At 38.5% G+C, this 10,234-nt stretch overlaps 1 protein-coding gene across 2 annotated transcripts in view; it reads left to right on the forward strand.

Annotated features, from left to right (window-relative positions):
• Positions 1 to 10,234, forward strand: part of LOC107087106 (xin actin-binding repeat-containing protein 2-like) — a 114,195-nt gene that overhangs the window by 58,233 nt on the left and 45,728 nt on the right. The window contains exon 1 of one of the 2 annotated variants that reach the window (XM_015378491.1): positions 8,609 to 8,738. The exons of the other annotated variant lie outside the window; for it this stretch is intronic. The gene's annotated coding sequence lies outside the window, so the exon portion shown is untranslated. Of the gene's footprint in view, positions 1 to 8,608; positions 8,739 to 10,234 lie in introns of those variants that run through there. 2 annotated transcript variants of the gene reach the window in all.

Below are 10,234 nucleotides of genomic sequence, written 5' to 3' on the forward strand. Positions count from 1 at the left end.
TGCCCTGGGAGATCGGGCGATGGTTAAGCTGATGAGTTTAGGACTGGAATATATGGTGGGATTAACCTGAACATCATCAGATATGTGTGTGCTATAGAAATGCATCTTCACTCCTTTCGGAAGAAGCCTGCCCCCTAGTGCAGGCCAGAGATATAGCGGTTGTAATATGTTAAAAGTGATTTAGGAAAAAATCATGCGCAGCATCTGTCAAGGTCATAGCGTCATTGTCTTAATCTCTTTAGGACGTACCTTTGTGGTCATAAGGACATTCTGAAAGGAAGTGTAGAAAGGCACCCCTGCAGGTGAAAGGTCAAACCTGTGGCATTCCCAATACTAGTTTCTCAATTTCACAGTGTGACATATAAATGAAATAAGAACAATTCTGAGGATAAGAATGTGAAATATTGACATATTGATGAGTCTTAATTCCACACCTGAACCCATAGTTATGAATCAACCAGTTATAAAGGCATTTATCATATTTATACATACTGGCTGGTCTCCTTCTCATCTGCCTGGGATCCATTAAGCCCTCTTGTTGCCCTCCCCAACTCCAAACCCAAACTACCATCTAAAATTAGAGCTCATTGATGATCCCCAGCCTTGTCCTGACTGAGCGACAGCTTTCGTCTTGCCTGACGAGCCGACAGGGAAAAACAGTGTGTAATCTCTACCAGGCGGGAATGACTGACAGGAGAAGCAGAGGATCGGAGCGGTACAGAGCTGCTTTCATCAGACCCACAACGTTTAAATAAAGCAGCAGTGTGGAGTAACTGCACTTTAAACAGATGCAAAGCTCAATCCTAAATCTCCGTGCTGTGGCTCCTCCATAGCGGGCGTCCTTGTTTACATGCTTCTGCTCGCTTTACACCAGAATAACAGCATGAAACCATAGCCGGCTTTGTGGCAACCTCTGCTGCACCATGTAAATCTAATTTTGTTTATTCTATCATTTAGGAGTTATTAGTTTTTTTTAACTCCTAAGCAATTTTTCAGTGTCTGGAATCTGACAGTTGGAGACAGATTTGCCAAGTGGCTGTTTCTGTTTTGATTAATTTCCTGCCAGACTGACCTGCCAAATGATGATGTCTTTTTAACATGGATCCTGGGGAAAAACAATGAATTTTATGGCTGCTAATTTCAGACATGATCCTCTTAGAAGCTTTTATGGGATATAAATGATCCCATTGCAAACAAAGGTTTGGAAATTGAAAAATGACTTCATTGTGTGTCGATGCGAGGCTGCAAAATGTTTGCATGTTGTCCTATTTGAGTCTCACAAGCAGGGCCGGCTGGTGGAGTTTTCTCCAGGGGGGATTATAATTTAAAATGAGATATTTACCAAAAAACAATCAAACCTATACTAAGTTATCACACAAGTTTATTTATATGAATACCAGCAACAAAAAAACCATTATAAACATACTTTATGAAAACAAAACATAATTTTATATACAGGTTTACTTTTTGTACAAATCTGGGTTTAGTTTAATAATGGAGACGCTATTAGCCAGCTTTATATTTTCATTTACATATTTATAAATGTATTTTATATATTGTCAGGTTCATAAAATGTAGGTTTTTGCAAAAGAAGAACTGAAATACACAATTATGGATACAATTTCTGCAGAAAGGAGAAACAGTTGAACCCCAGACTCAAATACACCGTCTCCCACTGGACTTCCTCCGCAGAGCATTTTATTAACAGAACATGACACATGGTTGCAAACAGAGTATTGTTCTGACAGAACAATTGATCAGTTCATGAAGACAGAATGCTCCATCAGAATGACAAGGCAGGATGGTCTCCTGACTGAATCATGACGCAGGAGAGGAGCATCCCCTCGCACAAATGTTTCATAAACACACATTGATTTTATAATCATCATTGAATAAACCTAACATATATATATATATATATATATATATATATTAAAAAAATGTAGAACTGTAAATTTACAGTAATTTTTACTATTTTTCAAGGCTGCACTTAAAAAAAAAAAAAAAATTGTCCAGTGAGCTGTTTCCAAACAAAATTTATTTTTGTTTTACACATGTGTAAACAAAATGACAAATAAAATCTGTCTAAAGTCTAAAGTCATATGTAAAAACTATTTTCTGAGAACGTGTTTATTTAAGAGCAACTATATAATTAACAACCATCTAGGAAAAAGTACAATATATTATTTTCCATGTGAATCCCTGATTGTTCATTGTTCTTTGCCTTTTCTAAAAAGTGCTTTAAATCAGTCCTACGTGTCTTTATCCATGCTGGGTCCGATCCTGACGTTCGGAAAAGGAGGCAGTGTAAGCAGAATACTGTAAAGCGTTAGCCTCGCTGCATGCAGTTAGCCGAGCCTTGTAGCTAAACCAGGTCATGGAAAAAGACCAAGTGTACCGTCTCCATCTGTCTTTGGACTGCTGGTTAATTTTGATGCTGATCAGGTCCAAACATTTTCAACCTCCATCTTCTCTTGGTAAGTTTGCTTTAAGGGACTTCACTTGCGCCATTTGTCTCTCTCTCCCCCAGTCGTCTCAAACTTCCGCAACTCGACCTGTCAATCAGCCGCACTACGACTGTGACGACAGTTCCCGTCAGTTCTGGGCGTAGCTCTCCTGTCCTTATTCATTGCAGAGGAGCTGATGCGCATGTACAACTTTTAACAGGAGTCACTGGCCAAAGATTTCTGCACGGTAGTGTGGAAACACGTCACCAATCTGACGACGAACACAACAAAACAACGATTAAATATTTATCTTGCACATCTAAAGAACATATTAATATATAATTTAATATTTAAATTTACAATTCAATTTTTAATTGTTTATTTATGTCTTAATCAAGGTCATTGGGTGGTTGGAGCGGCACCCTAGCGCCCTCTATTGGACAGCCGCCACTGCCCACAAGACCAGTAAATGGGAGGGAAAGTCTTGACGCTAGAGTATGACTTGAATGTCATGGGTATAAACTAAAGCCCCTGCTTTAATATTGAGCATTTCTAAAAGCAAGTATTTGAATTCTTACTTTAAAAGACAATTTTTTTTTCAACACAGAAAGGTTAGATGTAAATACAAAATATTTTGATGCATTTTATTCATTATCTTCTACCATTTTAGCCTTACTATAACTCATTGCCTCTATAGGTTATAAAACAGGAACCCAACATTCAGGGCACAGCAACTTTTTAAGGCTGAGAGCTTTTTCATGGGTACCGAGTCATAGAAACAGGGTTCCCGCGGGTCCTTAAAAAGTCTTAAAAGGCATTGAATTCTTAAAACCTCACCTGTTCGTATGTCTTAATTTTTAAAACATCATTAATAGGATTATTTTTCTTATGATTTATATTTGTAATCTAAATAAAATAGTTAAAATTGACATTTTTTTTATTTATTTATTGTCATTTTCAAATCTCTATAAATACTTAAATGCTCTCTATGATTGATGTGATGAGATGTTTTAAAAATTATTTTAAAAAAAGAGCAGCAGAATGAAATAACATTTCAAACTTGGCCCACTTGTGAGACGCTAAGGGCCTCCCATGTGAACCTTGAGGGCCCCTTTGTGACCCCTGATTTAAACATCTTATGGAGCACAGTTACGTCAAATTTTTAAAAGAGTATAAAACAACTGTAGACCTAGAGAACATTAATTTGAGAAGTGCAAAGATGTGTATTAAAACTCTGGAGGAGCTGCAGAGATCCATCACTCAGGCAGGACGACTGGTAGTCATGTACTCCACAGATCTGACTTTTCTTCACAAAGAAAGTTACTAAAATAAAAGAGTGTGACTTGTTTGAATCTGGACAGCAGAAAATGAAATAGCTTGGATGCGTTTCTCTACTGAGCAAAATCAGATCAGCTTTAACGTGAGAAATGTGTGTATTTCACCGCATTAAACATGCAGATCTTAGTCATTGATTTTCCGAGATATTCCGTAAAATCCGAATCTCTGTATCTTAACTTAGGGATCTCCACAAACCCTTTCATGAAAAATTGTTTTGAGAAAATGTATTTACCCCTTAGGAGAAGCAGATCAATGCAAAATTTCAGTGGAGCGATCAACATAGAGCGGCTGCCTCTATAATGGCTCAATATCCACATTTTTCTCTTTTCAAGGAGCTTTGACAGGTTCTCTATGTGGGGTGGGAGCCTATAGACAATTCATGAGACAAGTTTGACATATAGAACATATGAACATTACATTTAATTGTTCAGAGAAGTCTCTGTAGATGGAAAGCATCAAATAAACTAGACAATACCCAGGGAGGATCTGATTTATTGCTGTTTGCCTTAGGGCAGTGTGTTCAAAATCTGTTTCAATTTTTTGATATATAGTTGTTTTTTTCTTTTTCTGTCTCTAAGATGTGTTTAAAGACCATTTGATCGCAAACGTAGAAAGATTTCATCTCCAGAGGTTCACGATTCATGCTGTCAAAAGTTTTAAATAATTAACTACAGTCAAATATTTCCGGCTTGACAAGCTTGTATAAGCAGTAAATATATGAGCATGCCAACCATTGAATTAATATTGATATTAATTGAATATTTTCATTTAGTAAAACAACATATAGATGTTTTAGAAGCTGACCATACAGGCGTCCATATTAATGCTTTATGGCTAGTCCAAATTGGTGAGTTCATGTCTTAATATGCAGTGGGCAGCCATATTGAATTTTTTGCTTAGTTTTGATAATTGATTAACTTAAATTCAAGTTTAAAAAAAAAAAAAAAAATGGAAAACTGCATGCCTTTGGATAGTATTGCAGAAATCAGTCGATAGAGAAAGAGAATCAGTAGAAACAGAAAGTAACCTTTGAGTCTGTTTTTCATTGATAGTTCTTTAATCGCATTAATATGTTTCTGGCATGCCGCTTTAGATTGATGTTGTCATGAAAAGATGAGTATTTTTTAGTCAAAAGATAAAAAAAGATTGAAACTTTTTATGATTTTATAAAAATATTTTGGTTTTAGTTCATATGGATGTGGTCAACAAACTGCATTCTACATGAAAAGGTCAGCTGAGCTTCCTATCATCTTAAAATAGTGGATTAAACTTCACAGTGATATATTTATCAGGAAAATCTTTTAAATTGTTTTTCTTTAAGCGGATACCTACATTTTAACCAGAGAGGGAGGGAGACTAATGTTAAGAAAAATATTATTTTTACCTTTGTTCATTAATCTAGGTTATCCCATGACTGGTACAGTAGTAGCCATTCAAAATGTCCCCACTTTGCTTTATTGGCCCTTGGATGGTCCTCTACAATTCCTTTTTAAACATCAATTTTTCCACTAAAATATTTCTTCTGTCATGATTTGTGGACATTAATACCTAAAGGGAAGCGTCATCCTCTGGTCAGACCCTGTAATTCAGTGAAAGGGTGGAATCAGAGTAAAAAAAATGCCAGAGGCTGGAAGTTGGAGGGGATTTTGCTGGAAGCTGCAGGGAAGTGGGCTGAAATTCGGCTGGCGTTTGACTGGGAATGGCTGCTACTGTAAGCACACTTTTCTAATCTAACATATAATCATAGCAGAAAGTGGACTTTGAGATATTTACATCCTATTTGCTGTAACCCGTGTCTTAACTTTCCCTACTATGTTACCTTTCTTGTTCTGGCTAATCTTGTAATCAAAGTCTTATAATTAGATTCTTCAGCTCAAAAGGCTCAATAGCAAAATCAATACCAGAGATGCATCTGCATGATAACTATGGAACTAGCAGCAATTTAGCCCACTTTAGTAAACTAAGGGGATAGAAAAAAAAACAAATTCTATTATAGAAAGTGAAATTTTGCAGTGTTTTATCCAGAGAAACCAATTTATGATGGGAAACGAGACTAGAAGTTGTAAAACTTGATACATGGCATAAAGATTTATGTACAGCGAACCACATTAGAGAGAAGTTAATTTGTGCTCTGAGATGCACATATGAATGGGGTGGAACCAGGCTCGGACTGGGAACGATTTTCGGGCCTGGCATTTTTCCATCTACACTGGCCCACGTATGCCAGTGTAGATGGAAAAATGCCAGGCCCGAAAATCGTCCATCTGGAAACCTTCGGTTGAAGGGGCGAAAATACTGGTTAGCTGATTGGCCTACATGTATGTTGGTGATAGACGGGCCAAATAACCCAATCAGATCAACGAAGCATATGACCTACTAACAGAGTGACGACGAAAACACAACCACAAGCCAGGCTACTCTTGCCCAAACCAGTCGGAAGAAGAGCAAAAACATCTTTTCCTCTGAGAAAAGCCTCCAGAGCAGTGTTTTTTCTCTTCTTTCAGTGAAGAAATACTCTGTAATTCGGATAAAACTTGCTTGATAGCCACGCTAACGCTAGTTTCATCGGCTGAAGTCGCCATGTTCTTTAGACTGAATTGTTGCGCTTCTCGTTGCATCACACCTCAACCCACCTCAAAGCCAACGCTGATTGGACGTTCCTTTGGTGAACGGCTCCAAATTTTCTTTAACGGAGAGTCTCCAGACTGATCTGCGAGTGAAACCTTGAAAGCTCGCAAGATCAGGATGGTCTCACGAGGCTACTATCTTCAAGCATCACACGATAACCATCACCAAGACCTCTATAATGTGGTTTTACTGGCTTTGATTATTAACACGGACGCAACAGTGACTGCTGTTGCATAACGTCCACACTCACCACATCAGCAGGGTTGCCAGATGTCACTGACTCACGTTTTCCAGCTCAAAAAGTGTTCATAAACCACCTGGATATACGAAATCTCACCCAATTTGAAACAAAGTCTATTCATCTCTTAGGCCATAAATCTAAAAAAAAACATTTTTTACCCATAAACGGCCATCCTAAACTGCCGGATTGGGAAACATCCCAACCTGGCAACAATGCACGTAAGACGGTAATCGTTAGCCTTTGGATGCAAAACCCCATCATACACAGCAACATATTTTTGCAAAATATTCAAACATAAATTCGCCAAATATAAGAGGAACATCATAGTTTGGTTTAAAGAAAGCATTTCAGTTTTATTATAATTTAGTCTGTTGAAAGGATTTTACTGTTTGAAGAAATAGAAAATGACACCATAGGCCAACCGTCACAAGGATGTGCATGACAAGGAAGGGCTACATATACTGCATGCATCATTCAGGTAGTTAACGTTGTATTAGTTCTTAAGCTCCTTGAGTTATTTACTGTCACAGGTAGGAGCTTCGGCCAGAGAGTAAGTGTTGTGGCCGGTGTGATTTAAGGAGGGCCTGCCCTTGCATGCTGAGATTAAGACCGACCCACCAGGCAAATGCCCGCTATCACAGATTACCAGTCCCAGCCTGGTTGGAAATCAGATTTTATTTTAATTCTAAATAAAAGTTTCAGTCAGGATAAAGGTCTCAGAACTTTAACTACTTCCAGCGTAATATGCCTTGATATCCTTAAATTACAATCATTAAAAGATTGCCACAAAACCTCCAGCAAGCAGTTTGTCTGGCCCTGTTACCCTGGATACAGTAATGCTGGGTGGAGGTAGCATTATCCTGAGGGGACAAGGCAATTCAAGAAGAAAAGATTTGAGGCCATAGATCAGAGACTAGAGCAGAGGTGGTACTACTATGATAAAATGACCTAGTCAAAGTGTGGGCCTAGTGTCAGTTGGTAATATATTTCCCATATCAGTTAGTCTTGACACAGATCCGATTTATTGCAGCCTGTATCTGGTCTATTCATGACAGTCTGAGCAACACAGATCCAATTATTTCAAATGCCACTCAGGCCACTTGATTATGTAGTCCTAAATCCGATACGTTTCATTCATCCGACCGAAACATCATTAAAACTCAACTTCCTATTCTGCATTTTGCAACACAGAAACGGGAAGAAAAACAACCCATAGCGGACGATAATACTGAGGGCATTCTTTAATCGGTACTTTCGTGAAAAGATTGTTAATGCAATGGCTTCAGTTGGAAAAGAAATGAAAGATGGCTAGATGCACTCCAGCACTACCATCCATATTTACCTCAGTAAACACAGAGCACACTCGCTACTTGCGACGTCATTGCGTCCTCTACTGCGCATGCAAGACACTTAAGTCGTATGAATAAAATTCACAGAAGAGATCACATAGAAACGGCAACGGTGAGATCGGTGAGATTTCCCACAAAAAATCGCAATAGAGCATCAAGGTGTGAACTCTTAAGTCTTTTTTTATTTCATTTTGTAGGATATTTCATGAGCTACTGTAAATATCACATAGAATTCGTTGAGAATGTGTGATTTTGGCACAAACATTTATACCAGGAAGTGTGTGTATATTCTTAACAACAACTGCTAACAGGAAGAAATTACCAACGCTAAATGTTTATGCCATCTATAAATAAGAGCTGTACTAATCTCATGCTTTAGTAGCTCGTAAAGTGGTGTGTCCATATCTATAAGACTACCATGAGATAGGGTTGAAGGAATGTAGGGTACCTCTAGGCTTGGCACTAAAAAAAGCAAGCCCACCTCCACTTACCCTCTCCCAGAAGTCCATCCCTTTTTTTTTTTTTTTAAGAAGGGGGGCTTCTAAAATAAAGTCAGCTGTCACTAGACGCCTGGGCCCCACTGAGCTGCACTGTTGGAGCTGGTCTCCAATCCACGCTTTCTTTCTTTCCAGGACTTTGTTTTTGGTTTTGGATCAATTTTATTTTTCTTACAACCCAAATCCCTCTTCTGTCTGGTTGGATTATATCTATTTTGACTGAAAGAACATCTTGAAGGTAAGAGATTTTAGCAGCCTATGATTTAAGGGTTGACCCTGCGGTTGCTACCTCATGTCTTCCTCCTTTTTAACATGACTCAAAAGTGGTGTAAAAGAAATTATTTAAAGTAGTAGGGGTGTTTTTTGTGGCTCGTTTCCACCATTCCGCAAGGATTTGTGCATTATCATAAAAAATGCATGAGCCGTTTCCTGTTTCCTTCCATCAGACATCCCTAGCAGCAGTCTGACCCGGAATATTCTGAAAAACAGAGCTAATCGGAGCCTAAGTGCAAAGCTCGGCATAAGAAAGTGCTGGAGGACAATTCAATCTCCTTGTAAAGGAGTTATTTTGATAGATTTGACAGCTTAATTATTGTGCCTGTTTTACTTTGCCAGTGAGGAAGAAATCCTCCTCCCTGGGTTGACATTTCAATTAGTGTAACTCTCTTTACTTTCTTGTCAAACCTCACAAGGCAAAAGGTTTGGTAAGTGAGTACAGAAAAGAAAATTGCGTGGCCGAAGGCTTTTATTGTGAGGAAAGGGACACCTCTGCGATTTGTTTATAGCTTCGTCTATGATCCTTTAACTTTCTTTGTGCTGCCAAGCCTTACTGCCTCTCAGGTCCTCAAAGACTGATATTACAGTCTCATTCTGGGCATCTCGGCATGATGGATCCCTTCTTTCACTCTTCACCTTTCCACCCTTTTCCTTTTGCCTCCAAACTAGCCAGTCTAGAGTGGAACAACTCACAGTCGGCCCCTTTGGAGGAGGCATCGCGGGGAGGCAGGGCCTAGAGGTCAATGGGCTTTAGCCGAGCTCAATATAGCTGCTGAGTAGTGTATGCTGTCAGCAGCACGGCCTCCCTTGTTGACTTATCACGGCCTTTCACATTTCTATTACAGCCAGTGTTATTACCTTTGTTTGTTGTGCTTTGAAGGAAGATACATCTAAGAAGAAAGATTGTCCATGTCTGATTCTATGTGCTTTAAAAGAGCAACTTTAGACCATAAAAGTAGCTTTTATAGCTTTTAAATAGAGGTTAGAGGGAGAATGAATATGGCCACATATTGAATGCTTTAGACCTGCCATAATACTAATGGTTGAGTTTTTTTTTTTTTGTTTAGCGGGATTTTTTTTTGTATCCTTCTTTGGGCAATATAATGGTACTCAAGCAAGCTGAGCCTATTAACCCTAAACCAGTCACTGCCAATGATGAAAGAATTAAGACCTAGATGATTCCCCACCAAGTATTAACAATAGATTTAATCTCTAGTTTGTAGAAATGTTTTAATTCAGCCACATTAAAGGATTTTAAAGCTTGAACAGCCTGTTTAGGGTCTCCCAACAGGGCTTTAATCTTCCTTTAGTATCAACTCTAACTGAGCCACCTTTAAAGGCATACTATGCAACATTTTTCAGTTAATTAATGTGTTCCATAACGTTTTGGATGATTAAATGAGTCATTTCAGGTCGAACAAAGGTTTTCTCTGCCGCCCTGGTGGTTAAGGTTACCCG

The sequence above is a fragment of the Cyprinodon variegatus genome, unplaced genomic scaffold (genome assembly GCF_000732505.1).
Source record: "Cyprinodon variegatus isolate N-32 unplaced genomic scaffold, C_variegatus-1.0 Scaffold9, whole genome shotgun sequence".
Classification (NCBI taxonomy): Eukaryota; Metazoa; Chordata; class Actinopteri; order Cyprinodontiformes; family Cyprinodontidae; genus Cyprinodon; species Cyprinodon variegatus.